Source organism: Saccopteryx bilineata, chromosome 4 (genome assembly GCF_036850765.1).
Source record: "Saccopteryx bilineata isolate mSacBil1 chromosome 4, mSacBil1_pri_phased_curated, whole genome shotgun sequence".
NCBI lineage: Eukaryota > Metazoa > Chordata > Mammalia > Chiroptera > Emballonuridae > Saccopteryx > Saccopteryx bilineata.
The window spans coordinates 51,600,383-51,622,809 of NC_089493.1; the positions used below are offsets into that span (position 1 = coordinate 51,600,383).

General features: G+C 44.3%; 2 pseudogenes; one reads left to right on the forward strand and one right to left on the reverse strand.

Moving 5' to 3' along the window:
- Nucleotides 1-14,161: 14,161 nt before the first annotated feature.
- Nucleotides 14,162-15,682, reverse strand: LOC136335433 (small ribosomal subunit protein eS4, X isoform-like; annotated as a pseudogene).
- A 17-nt stretch (nt 15,683-15,699) lies between these two features.
- LOC136335434 (ATP synthase F(0) complex subunit C1, mitochondrial pseudogene) lies at nt 15,700-16,456 on the forward strand (annotated as a pseudogene).
- Nucleotides 16,457-22,427: the final 5,971 nt, after the last annotated feature.

Genomic DNA, 22,427 nt, shown 5'->3' on the forward strand with positions numbered 1-22,427 from the left:
GAACTGCATGATTCCATACATTGGTGGGACATAAAAATGAGACTAAGAGACATGGACAAGAGTGTGGTGGTTATGGGAGGGGGGAGGGAAGGAGGGAGAGGGGAAAGGGGAGGGGCACAAAGAAAACTAGATAGAGGGTGACGGAGGACAATCTGACTGGGTGATGGGTATGCAACATAATTGAATGACAAGATAACCTGGACATGTTTTCTTTGAATATATGTACCCTGATTTATTGATGTCACCCCATTAAAATTAATAAAAATTTACTTATTAAAAAAAATATTTAAACTTGGCAATAAAGCAGCCAACTGTGGCTCCTCCATGTAGAGGGTACCACAATCCCAGATCCCCAGCTGCTACAGTCCCATGCTCAGGGTTTACTGTACAGGACAAAGGTCTCTCTCTCTTTTTTTTAATTTTTAAATTTTATTAGGAAAATTAACTTTAACAGGGTGACATTAATAATAATAGTACATAGGTTTCAGGTAAGCATTTCAATAGCTTTTAAACTTGATTATGTTGTATACTCATCACCCAAAGTCAAATCGTTTTCCATCACCTTACATTTGTCCCTCTTTATACCCTTCATCCCATCCCTATGCCCATCCCCCCAAAACACCCCCTTCCCCCTGGTAACCAGTTCACTTTTATCTTTGTCCATGAGTCTCAGTTTTATATCCCACCTATGTGTGAAATCATACAGTTCTTAGCGCTTTCTGATTTACTTATTTCACTCAGTATAATGCTCTCAAGGTAAATGGCAATATATTGTCTTTTCTTATGGCTGAGTAGTATTCCATTGTATATATGTACCACATCTTCTTTATCCAGTACTCCATCGAGGGACACTTTGGTTGTTTCCATGTCTTGGCCACTGAGAATAATGCTGCGATGAACATGGGGATGCATGTGTCTTTACATACCAATGTTTTTGAGTTTTGGGGGTAGATACCCAGTAGAGGGATTGTTGGGTCATATGGTGATTCTATTCTTAATTTTTTGAGGAACCATTATACTTTCTTCCATAATGACTGTACTAATTTACATTCCCACCAACAGTGAATGAAGGTTCCTTTTTCCCTACAGCCTCTCCAGCATTTATTACCTGTCTTGTTGATAATAGCCAATCCAACAGGTGTGAGGTGGTATCTCATTGTAGTTTTGATTTGCATTTCTCAAATACCTAGTGAAGATGAGCATCTTTTCATATATCTGTTGGCCATCTGTATGTCCTCTTGGGAGAAGTGTCTGTTCAGGTCCTCTCATTTTTTTTTTTTTTTTTCTGAAGCTGGAAACGAGGAGAGACAGTCAGACAGACTCCCACATGTGCCCGACTGGGATCCACCCGGCACGCCCACCAGGGGTGACGCTCTGCCCACCAGGGGGCGATGCTCTGCCCCTCCAGGGCGTTGCTCTGCCGGGACCAGAGCCACTCTAATGCCTGGGGCAGAGGCCAAGGAGCTATCCCCAGCACCCGGGCCATCTTTGCTCCAATGGAGCCTTGGCTGTGGGAGGGGAAGAGAGAGACAGAGGGGAAGGAGGGAGTGGGGGTGGAGAAGCAAATGGGCGCTTCTCCTATGTGCCCTGGCCGGGAATCGAACCCGGGTCCCCCGCACGCCAGGCCGACGTTCTACCGCTGAGCCAAACGGCCAGGGCCCTCTCCTCATTTTTTAATTGGATTGTTTGCTTGTTTGTTGCTGAGCTTTGTGAGTGCTTTATATATTTTGGATATTAATCCCTTATTGGAGCTGTTGTTTGCAAATATCATCTCCCGTTTAGTTGGCTGCCTATTTGTTTTTTATTTGTTTGTTTTTTGTATTTTTCTGAAGTTGGAAACGGGGAGGCAGTCAGAAAGACTCTCACATGCGCCCGACGGGGATCTACCAGGGGGCAATGCTCTGCCCGTCTGGGGTGTCACTGTTGCAACCAGAGCCATTCTAGTGCCTGAGGCAGAGGCCACAGAGCCATCTTCAGTGCCCGGGCCAACTTTGCTCTAATGAAGCCTTGGCTACGGGAGGGGAAGAGAGAGACAGAGAGGAAAGAGAGGGAGAGGAGTGGAGAAGCAGATGGGTGCTTCTCCTGTGTGCCCTGGCCAGGAATCGAACCCAGGACTCCTGCACGCCAGGCTGACGCTCTACCACTGAGCCAACCAGCCAGGGCCCCTATTTGTTTTGTTGTCAGTTTCTTTTGCTGTGCAGAAGCTTTTTAGTTTGATATAGTCCCACTCACTCATTTTTGCCTTTACTTCCTTTGTCTTTGAGGTCAAATTCATAAATACTCAAATTCAGAATACTCTCTGGCCTAGGTCCATGAGCTTAGTACCTATGTTTTCTTCTATGTAACTTATTGTTTCAGATCTTATATTTAAGTCTTTGATTCATTTTGAATTAATTTTTGTGCAAGAAAACAAATTAGCCAAGTTTCATTCTTTTGCATGTGGCTTTCCAATTTTGCCAGCATCATGTATTGAAGAGGCTTTCTTCTCTCCATTGTGGGTTTTTGGCTCCTTTGTCGAAGATGATTTGTCCATATATATGTGGTTTTATTTCTGGGCTCTCGATTCTGTTCCATTGGTCTGTATGTCTGTTTTTCTGCCAATACGATGCTGTCTTGATTATCATGGCTCTATAGTATAATTTGAAGTCAGGTAGTGTGATACCTCCAGCTTCATAACTGTTCCTTTGGCTTGCTTTGGCTATTGCAGGTTTTTTATGGTTTCATACAAACCTGGTAATTTTTTGTTTTATTTCTTTAAAAAATGACAATAGAATTTTGGACAAAGGCCTCAAGGTCTGGGCAGGTCTAAATGTTATTTCTTGCTAAATGTTAAAATGTAGCATAGTATTTTGTGGCTGCAGCTGTAAACAGGAAGCACTGACAGGAACTCAACTAAAAAAAGTAGCCAACTGCAAAGAAACCAACATGTAATTGACCAAATAGTATATCTAAGCAATGATGAAGTCTCTCTCTGAAGGCAGAGCATTAGGTACAAACCTCCTGCCTTTTTTACTTGTTGCATATAAATAAAACTACTTTGTGACAACCACATCTCATTTTTAATAGAGTACCCCCAAGTGACAAACCCCTTGAGCTGGCTAACAGGTTCAGGGCCTAGACACAAGGGATGTCTACATTGTTGGTTTGAACAGTTAGCTGCACAAGACATCCTGGGAAAAGTGGGGGTGGGTGGCAGACAATACTCTCACCACCAAGGGGACTTTGGCAAGGAGAAGTCACTACCATGGCCTCCAACTCAGGAGTCCAGGAAGGGTGTTTTGTGGTACTGACCCGGTGCTGGGCTCCCAGGCCAGCAGTGTCAGGGGAAAGCCAGGAACACCTGCAGCATAGGCACTTAGGGTCAAGATGAGGTCATAGGAGCAAGTGGCTGGGTAGCAGGTTTGACCAGAGCAAGGCTACCAGCCCCTGTGCACAGCCTCTTCATCATTAGCTTCTCTGTAATTGGTGATAATTTGCAGGCCGCTTGATCAGATGTGGGAGGTGTAGCAGCTGCCATCCCTATTTGTAAATACACTAGGAACAGAGTTGGTTTTGATACCAACTGTGGCGTCCAGAGCCTGTGGCTTGCTGGTAGTGGGGGGCTCCTCCCCCTCGGTATGCCTTGCTTTGTCCCTCTTGTCTATACAATAAGTAGGAGAGGAGAGTCTCAGATCCAGCTGTTTGTCCTCAAAGCCCACAATCTTAACCTCTACAGGACAGGGTCACTGGGGGGAATTGTCTTCAGCTCCCACTGCCTCTCTGGGCCTCTCTCCAGCACTCCCCGCCCCAGGTGGCCAGGTCCTCTAGGTAAGCAAAAGCCTCCCATTGGGAGGAAGGCAGCAGACAATAAACCCATTCAGGCCGAAGTTTTGTGGACTTAATGTGTTCCCCATTCAGATCATGAGTGTAATATCAAAAGGGGAGATGGAATAATATTTATTTATTTTAATTTTTCTATTGATTTGAGAGAGAGAGAGAGAAATCATTTCATTGTTCCAGTTAGTTGTGCACTCATTGGTTGCTTCTCATATGTGCTCTCAGTGAGGAACGTGCAACCTCCTCATGCCGGGACAATGCTCTATCCACTGAACAACCCAGCCAGGGCAGAATGATATTTTTAAAAAATGGCCAGATTTGCTGTGTGACTTGGGGTTACTTACTCAACCTCACTAAGCCCCAGTATCTTCATCTACACCATGAGAATAACATTATCTGTGCATTGTGGTTGAAATAATTAAATGTGAAAATTGCCCAGAACAAGATAGGAATCCACAGATTTAGAATCTTGGACAAATGAGAGATTTGGGCTTTCTTTACTGATCCCTCCATTATAAGACTCGTCACACTGATTTTAAGCTTCCTGCATTTACCCCATAGGAGCAAGGGCTGTCTTTCCTTAGTGAATGATTTTTAACAAAGTTGCCTATTTTTAGCAAGGTAGCAGTAGGGTCTGTGAAAATCTGTCAGGCTAACAGGACTCAGAGAGGCCCCCACGCCTAGCCCAACTTAAAGAAATTTGAGGGTAGACAGAGCCTTTGCAGTGCCATTAAAACTCCTAACACCATTGGTCTGTGTTTCTCTACATTTTTACCAAAGAACCCTTTATAGCTGCAGAGAAGAATGTACCGCCAAGCGGTTCAGATATGCATATGGAATTGGCTTCCTGCCAATAAAAAATTTCTTAGAATACACTTGTGTTCTCATAAAAATTCCTGCAGATTCTTATATTCTATGCCAAAATATATATGTATTTAATTTAAAATAAAACTAAAGAACATGTCTCCCCACCCGCATAAAATCTTCAGATTGGTACTTCCAGAAGGTGCAGTATGTTCAGCCTGCGGCTTCCTGCGCTGCCTGGATGCACCACAGTCCCCCTTCCCAATCTGACACGTCGCTCAGGAATCAGTGTATGACTCCGACTGACCTCACCATCTCTCTTAGCTCCTAACTCTGGGCCTGGCCTGCTCAACCACTGCCCACTCCACATGCACAGCATAAATAAAACAACCACAGTGAGCAAAATACACATACAAACTGAAAAATCTAACCATTGTTTGGCAGAAAAGAGGGCTTGAAAGACCTGGATGGTATGGGTCCTGTATTAGTCAGGGGTCTTAGATGGTAAGCAACAGAAGCTGACTCTGGGTAACTTACTCAGAAAGTACTTTATTTTCCACTAGGCATTAGGAGCTGGGTCCAAGGTGAAACCTTGGGCTAGGTGGGGTGCAGACTGGCTTAGAGGCTTGGTGGCTTCTGAGCAGGCTCTGGTCACATGGACAGGCTGGTGGTGGGAGTGCAGAAGCCGCAGCAGGTGCTGGGGTCAGAAAATACCTTATTGGAAGATGTGTGACAACGGAAATAGCAAGAAAGGCTGAAGCCCCGGGCTCCAGAAGAATAGGCAGGAAGGCAGGGTCAGATGTCTGGAAAGCAGATACTGAGGGTAGTCACTAGAACTAAGATGAATGGGCCCCAAACATTTTTGGTTTCTGTATCATCCACTCAAGATACAACTTTCTAGAAGAAATATCTGGTTGACCTAACATGGCCCATACCTGGCCAGGAATGGTGGAGTCCCTCGATGGGCAGTTCCACCAAGAATATCAAGAAAAAGGAGTCAGTTACTGGGGCAGACTGTGGGCATAGAATTCTGGGCAGGAGCAATTCAAGGGTATACACGACAGATCCTACGACTTGTCTCCAAAGCCAGCCTGGCTCTCACCAGGGGATGCACAAGTCATCTCCAGGGAGGGCCTGCCATCACCAGACCACTAACATCATTGGCTGCTTCTGTGTGTTCCTTTCTCAGACCATGGAACTTTTACCCTGAGCAAGAAGATCCAACAACAATACAAAGGGCCCTGGGGAAAGAAAGCCCATCTGGAGAAAACTTATCTTGGAGGATGACCCACAATCGTAATCAGAGCTATACAATACAGATATTAAAGACTATGGACTTTGAAGTCAGACAGATCTAGATTTTAATCCTGGATCCACCACTTGCCAGCTCTGTTTTTGGGGGCAATTTATTTAACCTCTCTGAGACATATTTGCCTCATCTATAAAGTGGCATATAGTAGACACTTCTGGTGCCCTGTGTCACATCCCCACAACCTACCTGTGATATTAGCTGCAGCTGTGGGGGACAGTTTCATTCAAGCTTAGACTCACCGTGCTGGCAATGTCCCACCATTTGGAGGGGATGTCTGGACTTCTGTATGCTTCTGATTTCCCACCTTCTCTAGTGAATGCATCATACTTGCCACTTCTTGCTCATCTGGTCTCATTAACATGATGTCATTGAGATGGTGCGCTAAGGTGATGTTCTGTGAAATGTTCAGATAGTCTAGGTCCCTTCAGACTACATTATGATGGAAGGCAGGAGAGATTACATGGACCTGATGCAAGACACGAATATGCCCTCCATGTGAATGTGAACGGCTTTTGATTTTCCTTTCTGACAGGGATAGAAAAGGAGGCAATAACAGGCACCAGGTATTAGAGGCTGTGTTGACCTGCTCCAGCACAGATACATACTTAGCACATGGCAAACACTGGGGCTACTACTTGATGAAGTCTGTGGTGGTTTACTCTATCAGACATTTTATCCAGTGAGTTAAATGGGAATATGCTAGAGACCATCATCCCCGCATTCTTTCATCTTTGAAGGTGGTGCTAATTCCTGCCATTCCCCTGGGCATAGTCTTGTATTTGATTTCTGATCTTGGGCAGGGAGAGGAGGCAGTTTTTAGAGACTTTAGTTGGCCTGTCTTACTATTCCAGCTCTTATTCCATAAGCCATGGAACCAGTGTTGAGGTTCTGCCAACAGCTAAGTATGTTTATTCCAATAATACACTCAGAGGCAGTGATATAACCACTGTAGATTCATGGACCCAGTGAACTCACTGTGAGCCAGAGCAAGGCCAGGCCTCCATTATTACCTGGTCCCATACCCTCCTATTCACTGTCAATTCACACTTTAGGGTCAATAATTTTTCCTCCTTTCTCATGATCAGTTATACAACTAAATGGACATGGATTCTTTTTGGAAAGAACTGGGGGCCCTGGCTGGTTAGCTCAGTTGGTTAAGAGTGTCATCCCAAAACGACAAGTTGTGGGTTTGATCCTGGTCAGGACACACAGGAGAAGCCACCAAAGAATGCACCACTGAGTGGAACAACAAAAATGAATGCTTCCCTTTCCCCTCCCCTCTCTGTCTTTCTAAAAATCGATAAAAATTAAACCCTGGCCAGATAGCTCAGTTGGTTGGAGCTTTGTTTCAGAGTGCAAAGGTTGCTGGTTTGATTCCCTGGTCAGGGCACATACAGGAGCAGCTTGATGTTCCTGTCTCTCTCAAAAACAAACAAACAAACAAAAAACCCCACAACCCCCTCCCTCCCCCAATAAAACTGGGGAAAATAGTACTGAATACATTTGCCTTGATGTTGCAGGTTCTTTAATCAATGGCTCAGGTCCAGAAATAGGATAAGAAATTCTGACAGTTTACTGGGGGTGGCTGCTTTTAGCCCCCTGATCATCCATCCTTGATATCTTTTGATTGTCTAAATTAAGCAGTACACTGTTGGCCACCCATCTGCTTTGCCTGTAGGAACACTGTGTTCTATTAACCATATCCATAGCCCTATGGGTCAGGCTCTCCTGAATGCCACTCCAATTTGGCTGTTCATTGCAATAATTGTACCCACCTGGGTTCTAAAGGTTAAGTGCCGCCACCTGACTTCTATTATTTTGGAATTCTATAATCCCAGTAATAGCATCTTCTACTGTTAGTAAAGCTGATGTGCACTCCCCCCACCCCCATCTCATTCCTTATTGCTTTAGAAATAGAGTGTTCTCTAGGGCCTCCCACAGAACTGGGTTGGCTGGTGGGTTTTCTGGCCTTGTGTATGTTAAAAAACAAAATTCAACAGATTAAATTTGAAGATCTAATTTGCTTTATTAAGCCATTCCTGAATTGGGCGGCATCCCAGCTAGCAAATAGAAGGGTGCTCCAAGGAGTTGTAAAAAATGGAAGGTTTTTAAGGGCAGAGAGAGGGTGGGACTAAGAAGTTAAAGAAACAGACTCACAGATACAGAGAACAAACTGATGGCTGCCAGACAGGAGGGAGTTTGGGCAACTGGGAGATAAAGTGAAGGGATTAAGAAGTACAAATTGGTAGTTACAAAATAGTAAGGTGACCAAGTTTTTTACAATGAAAAAGAGGGCAAAAATAAATTGAAGAAAACAGTATCATAAATAAAAGATATATTGTATTCATTGCAACAATAATATACTATATGATAAATGCATAATAAAAATATTTGTAATATTTTATATTGTAAATGATGCCTGCATGCCTATTAATTTTTAATAATAATTGTAAGAAAAAAGTACTCATTTAGTAAAACTAAAGATCAAACAAAACCACTAATTTGGAGTGATATTCAGGTGTAGTTATCATTTTCTAATTAAAGAATGTCTGTTTTATACAACTAGTTAATCAAAATGCATTATTAATAGATATGGTTTGAAGTTAGATTCCCATTTTAAAATTTGAATTTTGGGAAAATACTCATAAATAAAATTATATGTATTTGGAAATTATTAAATAGATGATGAACTAATAAAAAGTGAATTGTGCTTAACTGTGATTGAATATTCACTGAGAAAGAAATAATCGTGAGTCTACAATGTCATATGCGTTGTGTCATGTTTCGGTAAGAAGTACACAAAGCCATTTGCGTGTTCAGTAGATCGCACGCACTCTCAAGGTCTCCCGTGCCGAGTGCATGCGTCTCATAATCGCATCTGGCCACACTGTACTGATCCTTGATGAATCATCATGTCAAATACAAATACATCACATCACACACAATGGATCAACTCTGCATCCATCGAATACGGACACTTACAAATTAGTCTTCCAATATCAAAAAGGAGGACATGTAGGAGGACACTTTTTAAGGGAGGACGGAACTTACAAAAGAAGGACTGTCCTTCTTAAAGGAGGACGATTGGTCACCTTAGTCACAGGGATGTAAAATACAGCATAGGGAACATAGTCAATATTGTAATAACTGTGCATGGTATCAGAGGGTACTAGACTTACTGGGAAATACTTTGTAAAGTATGACTGTAACCACTATGCTATACAGCTGAAACCAATATAAAATAATATTCAATGTCAATTGTAATTGACTAAATAAATAAATGGGGAAAAAAGTGGATTACTTCAGGCAAAGGAAGGGTGGCGGGCTCTTATCAAGCAGATAACCTCACTTTAATCAGGAAATTCCAGTCTGATTGATTTAACACTTCACTCCTGGGAGAGGCTAAAACTGCAATTAGGTTAATTATTAAGTTTTGGTTTGGGGCTGTATGCACCAACAGTAACTCCATTTTGGTTTATTCCTTTAAAAAAAAAAACATGCACTAAAGCGCTCTTGCATGCCCACCTCCATGAGCTGTTTGATCTCTCCCTCCCGTCTGCCACAGCAGTTCCGACATTTCTGCCTCACTTCATGTTGACCACTGCTCTCCCTACACTTCTAAAATTCATCTTTCAAGTATGTTGGCACCATCTCCTGGGTTCCTTGCCAAGATATTAAGTCCTATATTATGGGAGAGTATTTCCATGTCAATACCTGCTCTTGTCCAACCTTACCCTCCTCTTTTTTTGATCCAGTCCCCTCAGGATTCATGTCTGTGCACACTCCCTGCCTGACAGCATTAGCCAGATCCTATAGTTAACTTCAGAGTACAGTCCTTCTCCTCCCTGAGCAGGCCAAACCCAACTGGGGTTTGATTCTTATTGTCCCATCAATCAGAAAGGAGGTGAAGGTAGGTTCTGAGGGAGACAAGCATTACCTCGTCGGGCACCTGCCTCATTTGAAACCATGTGTGGTCTTCCAACAGGTGACCATTTGTCAATAAGAAGTGCATCACTTCTGCGGGCCCAGAGGGTTCAGAAAAATCTGAGAATTCAAGGTTCTCCACTGCATTTACTCATATAGCCCAACCCAACTCTCAGGGCCCCACCTCTTTCCTAAGGGCTGTGACCGTGGCATAATAAGGCCTGTTAGGACTAAGAATTACACCTGCTCTGGAGCTCTGCTACTCTCACCATTAAGTCCTAAGGTTGGGTCTCCCTTTGCAGGAAGCATTTCCTTAAATGTTGGCCATAGGCCCTCTTGCTTTTGCCTTGGTGATTTTTCACTTGGAGACTTATTACTGCTTTTTAGCACCAATGGGCTCAGCAACAGTCATTCATTTCCATAGTTCTTAGACTCACTGCTTCCCTCAATTGCCAAAGTCACTGCACAAGCCAGTGACCCCCTTCCATGCATATTGCTCCCCAGTTCACCAGCAGTGAGCTCTAACAAGCATGAAGTTACAGCACACCAAGGACTAACCTTCCTCTGTACCAGTAATGGGTCTTCACTAATAGCTGGCCTTCAAGGACAACTCTCCAAATCTTATTTCTGCCTCCCAGGGCCCCCTCTGGTACCAACTGTCTTGTTTTGGGTTTGCTAAAAGAAGCCTTAGAGATGGAGGATTGATTGTCTTCAGGTTTATCAGGCAGTGCTCTTGGGAAATAACACCTGTAAATAAGTGAGAGGACAGCATTGGGAAGAGAGAAAAGCTAATCCCCAATGTGGCTGCACCTGAGACCTCAGCGGATCCTACAGGAAGATCTGGATTGGGGTGAGCCTGCAGAGGGTCCCAAATACAGGCTAGGAGGCCTGGCCTTTACATTCCCCCATTGGCCAGTCATTGCCTGAAGACTGCCCTTGGGCACTTGGCCTTGTTGGTGGAGGCAGCAACCTATGGCCAGGACAATTTCTAGAGAGGAAAGGAGCTGTGAGACATCAGTAGCCAACATTGCCAGCAGCTGGGACTGGGTGTGTGGGCCCTGAAGGGGGAGACCAGGAGGAATACTGCTGTATCCATCCTGGGACCCATTTCATCAAGTTCTTGTGAGAGTTTCACAAGATAAAATGAGCTGTGAGCTTAACAATATGCCAGACACATAATTTTAATTTCTTAAATGGTACCTATTGTTCTTGTTATTTATTATAATAATCATAGTTATAATTTCATAGTAATATTAAACTGAACCATATAAATTGTTGACTTTTAACTACATTTGACATAAATACGGAGATTTTTTTTTTTAAGTGAGAGGGGGGCAGATAGATGGTAAGACAGACTCCCACATGTGCCCCAACCAGGATCCATCCAGCAACCCCTGTCTGGTGTGATGCTCAAATCAACTGATCTATCCTCAGTGCCAGGGACTACGCTCAGACCAATGAAGCCACTGGCTGCAGGAGGAGAAGAGGGAGAGAAGAGGGGAAGAGAAGCAGATGGTCGCTTTTCATGTGTGCCTTGACCAGGGATCAAACTCACGATGTCCGAACGCTGGGCTGACGTTCTATCCACTGAGCCAACTGGCCAGGGCCAATATGGAGTTTTCATATTGTTCATCCTGATAATTACTAAGAACAATTAATCTAACAACTCTCTGCACATCTTATGGAATTATTTGAGGACCAACAAGAGATGGGTGTATATACCCATTACTGTCTTAAGTTGAAAGTTCTATTAAAATGTTGACACACTACATTATTGGTATTATCAATTTTTACTACTATTGATAAAACATCCAATGGAATGGCTATCGTCAGCTTCCCCAGCAATGGTAATACACTGTCTTGTCTCCATCAAACATTCCAACTACGATGTACTTTGAACCCTGGCCCACACAGGAACTCGACCCCTGCAGCGTCCCTGGCTGTCGTGCGGAGCCCCTCAGGTCTGGGTTACACCAGCCCTGGAGCTTGCCCTTTATGTTCTTCCCCCCCAGCATCCTCAGTAGGTCCCCATACCCTCTGTGACTCTCACCCTGCTGGACAAGGCTACTCTCAATGGGTGGCTGCCACCACTGAGCCCACCACTCAGCCCCAGGTATGGCGAGGGCCCTTTGCTCAGTGTATCATACTTAATAGAAACCAGGCACAGCCCCTGGCAGGAGCTGACAAAATTTGGGGACCATGGTAAAAGAGTAAAACAAGAGAGATCCTCACAACCTTGATTGGTGTGGTTTTTCTGAGTTCACAGATCCCGGGCAGGTAGCCAGGTGCACCTACCCGTCCAGCACCAGCCTGCTCCACGTGGCAGGATGCAGCTCAACTCACCTGTAGGGTTGCTTGGAGCATATCTTCCTGAATAGGGCAGACTCAACATTCTTAAAACAGTGGGAGGGAGAGAGAGAGAGAGAGAGAAACAGACTTCCCAAAGGCCCATACCTTGAGTCCTCAATTTCTGCCCCAGGACAGTCTTCCTTTAGTGTAAACTTTCCTTTGGTGGCATTACCCCCTTCCTAAGGCCATGGTCTTGCTCTTTGTGAACAGCAGGATAATTACAGAAATAAGGAATAACCCAAGACCTCTACAGTCCTATATACAGGATCCTATATACAGGATACTGTGTATATGCTATGTGTGTTCAACCCAGCCTGGTCCAGGCCCTTTCCATAGTTTCCAAACATGCTGTCCACAGTCCTCTGGATTGGAGTTTCAAAAATTTTCCAAAACATTTATTCAAAGTATCGTATTTCCCCACGTATAAGATGTTCCCATGTATAAGACACACCTTAATTTTGGGGCCCGAAATTTGGGGGGAAAATGTATTACATAAAGTTATTAAACTCCAGTTTTATTCATCGTAAAATTTATATAATTCCTTATCACTGCCAAAACTCCCATCCATTAGCTTGTCCTCATCTATGTCTGATGATGAATCACTGTCTTCAACAATGAGCGCAAAAACAAGCTCGAAAAAGCAGGAAATGCAAGTAAAATAATCTACAATCACTGTATAAGACGTACCCAATTTTTAGACCCCAAATTTTTCCCAAAAATGTGCATCTTATACATGAAAAAATATAGTAGCATCAAGCCCATATGAACAAGTAACAGTTTATCACCCAAGTACACTTTTAAGACAGAACCAAGCAAACTTTCTCTACCCTCTGCATCCAAAAAGAGCACAGTATCACCTGAGCATCAGCTATATGCACCATATGCACAAGATCTCTGCTGTTTGAGCTTCCCAGTCACTCTGGGTAAGAGACATTAACTCATCAAGCTATCATTAAAGCCTTGGTTAAAAGGACAAGGGCCTGTCCAATGGACTGCTAAAGAACTGTGGTGGGCAACTTCTGAAATAGCTCCCAGTGATCCCTGCCTCCTGGGATTTACACCTTTGTGTAATGCCCTCCTTGTGTGTTTGAATGTGTGCACCTGTGCATGGTGGTTGGGGTGGATTGGAGGTGTGGGGGGACGCTGGACCTAACAGTTTATTCTACAATAAAAACCAGAACACAGCCAAAGCGCTGGCTGTGACTAAACTGTGAGAGCCTGGGACTTCCACCTTGCCGCACTCTCTTCTTTCTCAGCATGCTCACTTGAAGACGTAAGCTATCTGCCATGTTGGAGAGGCCCAGGCAGTGGCCAGGACTGGAGAAGAACTAAGTCACTGGTCCAACAAGGAGCTGAATCTTGCCAACAGCCTCATGATTGAGCGTGGCCTCTGATCTCAGTCGAGCCTCAAGAAGACTGTAAACCCGGCTGACACCTGATGCCAGCCTATGAGAGACCCTGCGCAGGGCACCGAGTAAAGCAGTGCCCAGATTCCTGACCTACAGAAACTGAGATATAAATGTTGTGAGCCACTAAGTTTGGGGGTTATTTGTTATTCAGCAATAGATAATTAAGATAGGAATAATCTTTATTGATATATGTAAGTAGAAAAAAATCAAGGTACAGAAAAATGTGTATAATGTTATTATTTATATTAAAAGGTGAACTATATATTTTTGTGTGTGTGTGTGATCCATCTATGTGTGTATCCTATATTTTTTCTTCTAGATGCATAAAATAACCCTGGAATGATATATATTAAATTCATAATTTGAATGGGGGAGACATGCTGTGTTAGAAGGAAGGAGGATTTTCACTATATATCTTTTATATCTTTATTTTGTATCATGTAAAATTATTGCCTATTCAAAAATAAGCACAATATATATTTTTTCATGTTGCATTATCTTTAATTAAGTACAAAGACTCTTCCAATCATGTCAGTTAGAGCTCATCTCACCCACTGTTCTGTTTGGCTGCCAGTCTCCTGTCTCTCTCTTCAGTGATGACAAGGCGATACCCTTTACATGGGGAAGAGAAATACAGGTTTTGTTGCCTTTGTCAATAATAAAAATGTTGGAGAGCTGGGTGGCAAAGCTGTGGCATCTTCACATGAACTATGTCAATGAAAGGAGTATCTCTCTGTTGGAGATCACACCAATGCTTCCCAGGTTAGCACCTCTAGTCACCATACTCAGGTTACCAGTGTCAAACTTGATGAAATCAGTAATTTTGCCAGTCTCCAAGTCAATCAGAATGGTATCATTCACCGTGATAAGGGGATCAGAGTAGCAGATGATGTGAGCATCACGGGTCAGCAGATGAAGGTTTCCTTTCGTGTCCACAAAGATCTTTCTTAATTTGCATTGTACCTGGCCTCCCCAGGTGTAATACAAGGAACAGCAAAGAAACCCTTGGTGTCACAGATCAGACGGAAATTGTTTCTAGTCTTGTCAATGCTGATGACATCCATAAAACCAGCAGGGAAGATTTTATTGGTTTGGACCTTGCCATCATTCATTATTAAAAAAATTTTTTTTCCATTTATTGAGAGAGGCAGGGGAGAGGGGAAAAGAGAGAGAGAGAGAGAGAGAAGCATCAACTCATTGTTCCCCTTAGTTATTCCATTTAGTTGTGTACTCATTTATTGCATCTCATATGTGCTCCGACCAGAAATTGAACCTGCAACCTTGGTACTCTGGGACGATGCTATATCCATTAAGCAACCCAGCCAAGGCGACCACCATCATTTATTTTTATTTTTATTTTTTTTATTTTTTTAGCAAGAGGAGGGGAGATAGTGAGATAGACTTCTTCATGTGCACTGCTGACCAGAATACACTCCACAACCCCCATCTGGGACCAATGTTCAAATCAACTGAGCTACCTTCAGTGGCTGGGCCAACGTTCAACCAATGCAGTCATTGGCTACGGGAGGGAAAGAGGGAGAGAAGAGGGAAAAGGAGGGGAAGAGAAGCAAATGGTCGCTTCTCATGTGTGCCCTGACTGGGGATTGAACCTGGGACGTCTGCACACTGGGGCGATGATCTACCCATTGAGCAAACTGGCCAGGGCCTACCATCATTTTTTTTTTTTTTGAGAGAGAGGCAGGGAGAGAGAGAAAGAGAGAGAGAGAGAGAGAGAGACAGGAACATCATGCTGTTCCTGTATGTACCCTGAGCAGGGATCAAACCGGTAACCTCTGTGCTCTGGGATGACATTCCAACCAATCGAGCTAACTGGCCAGGGTGCCATCATTCTCAATAAACATCTGCATGCAGGTCCTCTTTATTTCATCTCTTGTCAGGTGTACTTAAGCCTGTTCTTCAGGAAAATGATGAGAGGGAGACATTCTCTCAGCTTGTGGGGACTGATAAATGGATGAGGAGCGAACACACTGGTCAATCTATCCAGCATCCAATGGTTTGGAGCTACTGCATGCTTCAGATGCTTCTTGGAATCACAACCATAGCTGTGCTAGGCATGTGCTAGGCATGGAAAGAGGCAGCACAGTATACTTTTTATATAATAATTTTTAAAAATGAGCCAAGAGGCCCTGGCCAGTTAGCTCAGTTAGTTAGAGCATTGTCCTGAAACATCAAGGTTGCAGGCTCAATCCCCAGTCAGGTCATATACAGGAAGCGCCCAGTGAATGCACAACTAACTGGAACAACAAAATGAATGAATGCTTTTCTCTCTCTCCCTCACCTTTTCCTCTCTCTGTCCCTCTAAAAATCAATCAATAAAAGTTAAAATCAGTCAAGAAAGCTCCCAGGACAAGGAAACTGAAGATAAATGTTAAGCCCTGCTGAAATCTCAAGCTAAATCTGGGAGACTGGAGAAACACAGCCCTCTGGGGCACTATTCAGCCCTCTGCTCTGATCTGCTGTTGTACTGCGGTCTAATCAGGCCTGTGTCTGCCTCCTTCCTGAGTAGGCCGGAGACCCCATCTCAACGGCCTTCCTACAGTAGCTCCCCATTCCAGGGGGCCTGACGGGAGCTCCAGAACAGTATTACCTCCAGGGACACTGACACAGCGGCCAAGTTTATTAGTGCTGGGGCTGCCACAGGGGTGTCACTGGTTCAGGGGCCGGAATTAGAACAGTGTTTGGCAGTTTGATCATTGGCTATTCCAGGGACCCATCTCTCAAGCAGCAGCTCTTCTCCTATGCCATTCTGGGCTTTCCCCTGTCTGAGGCCATGGGGCTCTGCTGTTTAGTGGTCACCTTCCTCATCCTCTTCCCCATGTGAGGCTCTGTGGGGGGGGTCACCTAACCATCTCTGCTGATTCAACTCCAGGCCATGCCCAGTGCTGGCACGTGCTAAGCTTTACCATGAAACACAAAACTGCTCTTAAAAAAAAAAAGTTAAGCCCCAAACTGAGGAACTATTATTGATTTGTGCCTGCTTTTCATTCCCCACCTTCAAGTACTGTCAACTGTACTTTCAGATGAGCTCAGATCAGTCTCACTTCGCTTTTTCCTACTACCCTAGACCAAACCACAGACATCATTTGCTTGGACTACTATTGCAATAGCTTCCTAACCATGCTGCCTGCTCCTGATCCTACCTCTTTTTCTGATCATGTTCCGCTCAGCTGCCCACAGGATCTTTAAAAATTGGATCATGTCACTCTATTCAAACTGGAGTTTTCAGGACAAATTTTCACTTTCTCTTCTGCTGTCTTCGGTATAGGAGATAGTGTCCAGTTTTTTAAATACTCCTGAAAAAAAACAAAGGGAAAAGGGTGCTAACAGATATTAGGTGCTTATGTAAAGCAGACTATACATGTATTATGCTGTTTACTCTTCATAGCAGCCCTGTGGTGGGGCACAATTACTGTTCCCATTTTACAGATAAGGAGAGTTGAGGTCAAGGAAGCTGCAGTATATAGCTATGGGAACTGTCTGTTCAGCATCCGCTTCTCCTGAGATTTACCTTCCCTTACCTCCATCCACTTGCTTATTATCGGAGCTGTCATCATCTGTAATTATCCTGCCTCCTGGTCACAGCTGATTGATTTAAAGGCAGTCATCTGACCCAATCTGGGCAGCAGAGACACCCTCTCTTGTAGGGACCGCTTTCCCAGCTGCTAGCAGCTACAGGGAAACACATGAGCCAGAACAGGAGAGGGGTCTTTGACAATCAACCCTCAACTGAGGAGATGCTGAACTGCGGTGGTCAAAATTCCCTGGATTTGAACCAGGAAATCTAGCTACTCCTCCCCCTTCTACTCTGCAATTGAGTTTGTCACTTCTCTGCAGCTCAGTATCAGTGTTTGTAAAATAAGGGGATGGGGACCAGCTGGGTGACTCTGAAATTATCTCGGAGGATCCTAACTGGCTATGTGACCTTGGGAACTTTGTATACCCACTTGGCCTCTGTTTCCTGAACTGTAAAATGAGTACTGAAGATGGGAGAGGGGAGGTGGGGATGGATAAGACGATCTTTACAAGGACTTTCCAGTTCAAAAAATCATGAGATCATCAGAAGTAAGAGCCTGCCTCCCTTCTCAATAGGAGAGACATAAGTATTTTCCCCTAACTTTTTTTTTCATTTTAGAGAGGAGAGAGAGAGACAGAGAGAGAGAGAGAGAGAGACAGAGAAAGAGAAAGGGAGAAAGGGGGGAGGAGCAGGAAGCATCAACTCCCATATGTGCCTTGACCAGACAAGTGCAGGGTTTTGAACCAGCCACCTCAGCATTCCAGGTCAACGCTTTATCCACTGCACCACTATAGGTCAGGCTCCCCCTAACTTTTTGGCTGAGCCCCTTCTGGCCTCTTTAAGGACAGGATGGTGGACCTTCTAATCCAGGACTTCTGACTTGGAAGGGGCTGATCCCACTCAGAACAAATGAACCACAGAGACAAAAACCATCTGTGGTGCGGTGGAGACCCTGCCAGAGGCCCCTTAGCAGCCTGCCTCTTGCCAGGACCCGAGCCCCCACCCCCAGCCCTCTCTGCAGCTCCGCCCTCCCTCCATATTTGATTAAATGTTACATTTCCCATCATGCACTAGGGCCTGCTGCTCGGAGGTTATAACTGCTCTTTAGAGTTCTTTATACAACTGCGCTTGGGCTCCCAGCCACCAAATTCTTCCTGCTCATGCATTACTTAGATTAGCTAAGGATGTTGGCATTTAGAGCCAAACTCCAGCGTTTATCTCAGAAGGAGGCCTCATGACTGCCGCGGCTGTTATTCCGGGCAGGTCTCCTCTGCAGGACTGTTCTTTGTAAAGTGAGGTGTTATATAGGCTCTCGCTGTATCTATAATTCTGCATAGTTTTACAATTATTTGGCTATGAATACATTCCACCGTCGGCCTCTAGCATAGCAATTAGTCCAGGAGGTCAGGCAGCAGACTCGAACCTCTTTGTCCCCTGGCTCCTCTTCAGACGACCCAGCTAGTCTCCCAGCTGGTGCCCTCTGCTGCCCAGGACACAGAGAGGCCCTCACATTTGTATGATGTTTGACACTTTACGAAACTTTCACTTACACTCATACTTCTGTGGTTGCCATTTTACAGATGAGTAAATTAGGTCTCACAGAGAAAATCTTTTGTCAACTATGAAGCGAAGCACAAAATGTTCCTAATTTTCACTAAGCAGTCCAATTTCTTTGTGACTAGGGCTTTTTCTACTGTACCAAACTGCCTACTGTTTATTAAAAGAAAACCAGCTTTGAGAAATAGATGCCCTACCCAAGATGGTTTATACCAGATGTTAGGGCAAGCAAGGGTCAGCTGCTATAACAAAGAGCTCTGAGAAAATCATGGCGTAAGGAGCTAAAGAGTTTATTGTCTCTCATATAATAGTCCACGATGGCGGGCAGCTCTGTGGTTCAGAGCTGTAAGGGTTCAGAATGAGTCACCCAAGATGTACCTCTGTGGTATGCAGATTATTTTAAGGTAAAGACAACCAAGTCCTGTGGGCTCATAGGAAACTTCTGCCTGACCCTCCTTTAACTACTTAGAAGAATTTAAATTAGGGGTCTTGCCCATAATAAGAAATTATCAGAGATAATCTTTTGACATATCTATATGGCAAAACAAACTTGTCATTTTTTTTTTTTCTTTTTTTTTCTGAAGCTGGAAACGGGGAGAGACAGTCAGACAGACTCCCGCATGCGCCCGACTGGGATCCACCCGGCACGCCCACCAGGGGGGATGCTCTGCCCACCAGGGGGGGATGCTCTGCCCATCCTGGGCGTCGCCATGTTGCGACCAGAGCCACTCTAGCGCCTGAGGCAGAGGCCACAGAGCCATCCCCAGCGCCCGGGCCATCCCTGCTCCAATGGAGCCTCAGCTGCGGGAGGGGAAGAGAGAGACAGAGAGGAAAGCACGGCGGAGGGGTGGAGAAGCAAATGGGCGCTTCTCCTGTGTGCCCTGGCCGGGAATCGAACCCAGGTCCTCCGCACGCTAGGTCGACGCTCTACCGCTGAGCCAACCGGCCAGGGCCAAACTTGTCATCTTGAAAATAACTTTCCTCTCCTCTGAAGCACCCTCGCCTCCGTTGATCCTTCACTCAAACATCATATACTTCATATTTCCTTTCTGTCCTGCATATGGGGTCTCTGATTCTCTCATGTATGTAGGGTTCCCATGTGTTCATATACAATTATATTTGGCTATTTTCTCTTGTTAATCTATCTCATGTAAATTTAATTACTAGACCAGCTGAAAGAAACTTGAAAAGTAGGGAAAAGTTTCTTCTGCCTCCACACTGTCAAGACCCAGGTTTTTTCCAAATTGTTGCTCTGCTATCTCTAGAGCCCATTTATGATCTGCATGATTGAAGCTGGTTTTGCAGTCACATCTGGTTTGCAGCTGGTGGGAAGGGAAAAGAGGAGACATGTTCATGGTCTTAAGGCCCGAGTCCCCAAATGCCACATTTCATTATCACTCACAAATGGGTGGTCACTTGGCCACCTTTAACTGCAAGGGGGGCTAGGAAGTATAATCTAGCTAATTGCTCAGGAAGGAAGGGAGATGGATTTGGCTGAGTAACTAGCAGAATCTCCCACACAAAGCTTTGAAAATCTCCAACTCTTCTTTATACTCTTCTTGACCTTCTCCCGAGACAATAACTCTCTCTTTCTCTCTAGCCTCTACTTGTACCAGAAAACCAACCATTTAAGGAACCTCTTTAAATTTCGAAGTCCTTTTGGTCTTCTAACAACTATTATTTAAATATTTTTTCATTCTTTTAATTCTATCCTCTATACTGAGCAACTAGTAGCATCATCTTTAATTCTCAAAATACCCTATTAAGAGATCATTATTATCCTCCTTTTTATTAGTGAGAAAATGAAGACTCTGGAAAACTGTCTGATCCAAAGCAGAATCAGAATTTGAATTCAGATCTGTTCAATTTCAAAGACCACACTCTTCCTGCCACACCATAATGGTGCTAGATGGGTGTATTTTGTCACTATAACTTTTCTTCTTATCCAGAAACAACTTCTGAAGATTGGGTGTTGGTCCAAAATCAAGGTCTGTGGGTACCAGAGGAGCCAGGCAGGTGGATGCCTGTTTTTATAGACCTCTTTGAAGCCTCTTTATAGACCTTCTATACTGCCATGGGCATGGTAGGAGGTCTATACATATCCCAGGATAGTAGCATATTGGGAGCATCTTTTATTTTGGGACAATGTTGTAATTCCCATGCAGAAATTCTCCAGGGCTATGACCCAGACTCTTCAAATTAAAAACCAATTCTTAGCAAAACTAAAGTGCATGTTTTAGTTCCAGATATTGTTTTACAGAAAAAGATAAAATAAGAAAAATATTTTTCAAAATCCCTGGAAAAGCCCACTTCTCATATTACCTGTGGATCAATCAATATGACTTTCAGCCGATGTCCACTGTGTTTTTGGACATTCTTGTAATTAACTCCTGGGACATCAATACTGGGCTCCCTGGCAAGGAGGAGGGCCACATGTTTCATACCTTCATGTGACAAACTGTTTCTGTGCCTGCATTGGTCAACAAGGCTGAGAGTTTCCAATTCCAGACTAGAGAGAAGCTAAGGGTTATGTAGAATGAGACCCATGCAGAATTATCCTTTTTTTTTCTCACTGTACAAACCTCATTCTTGGGCTCATTCACTCCTAAGTCACCACTGTACCTCTGGGCTGCTCCTGAGGCCTCAACATTTTTCTTTCAACTGAACCGAAATCTTTTCCTGCAACATTTGTCTGCTGGCCCTGGTGTTTCCTCTTGCAACATCTAAACTAAATCTTATTCCTTTCCCATATGACAGCTCTTATCGGATATGGCCCCCTCTCCCAGAGGCTCCTTTTTCTCAGGATGAAGATCCTAGTTCCTTTAACCCTTTCCTGGATGAATAGCTCTGAGTTTCCTAACCCCACAAGAAGCTTCTCTGAACCCATTTTTCTTTTTTCTTTTTTTTAAGTGAGAGGAGGGGAGGATAGACAGACTCCTACATGCACCCTGACCAGAATCCACCTGGTAACTCCGGCTGGGGACAACACGCTGCCCATCTGGTGCCATGCTTGCATGGAGCTATTTTCAGTGCTTGAGGCAGAGGTTCCATTGAGCTATCCTCAATGGAGGAATCGCCCGGGGCCAATTCACTTGAACCAATTGAGCTATGGCTGAGGGAGGAGAAGTGGGGGAGGAGGGACAGGGCAGGAGAAGCAGATGGTCGCTTTTCCTGTGTGCCCCGACCAAGAATTAAACCCAGGACATCCATGTACCAGGCCAATGCTCTACCACTGAGTTAACTGGCCGAGGCTCACTTTCCTTTTTCTTTTTCTTTATAAATTAAATTTGGCCCTGGCTGATTGGCTCAGTGGTAAAGCATTGGCCTGGCACATGGATGTCCAGATTCAATTCCCGGTCAGGGCACACAGGAGAAGCAACCATCTACTTCTCTGCTCCCCCCTTCTCTCTCCCTCTCTCTCTTCCCCTCCCTCAGCCATGGCTCAATTGGTTCAAATGAGTTGGCCCAGGACACTGAGGATGGCTCTGTGACCTTCACCTCTGGCACTAAAAAAAATGGCTTGATTGCTGAGCAATGGAGCAATGACCCCACATGGGCAGAGCATCACCTCCTAGTGGGCTTGATGGGTGGATCCTGGTTGGGGTACATGTGGGAGTCTGTCTCTCTGCCTCCTCTCCTCTCACTAAAATAAAAAAATATATAAAAATAATGTTTTAAAATTTAATTTAATGGGGTGACATTGATCAATAAGAGTATATAG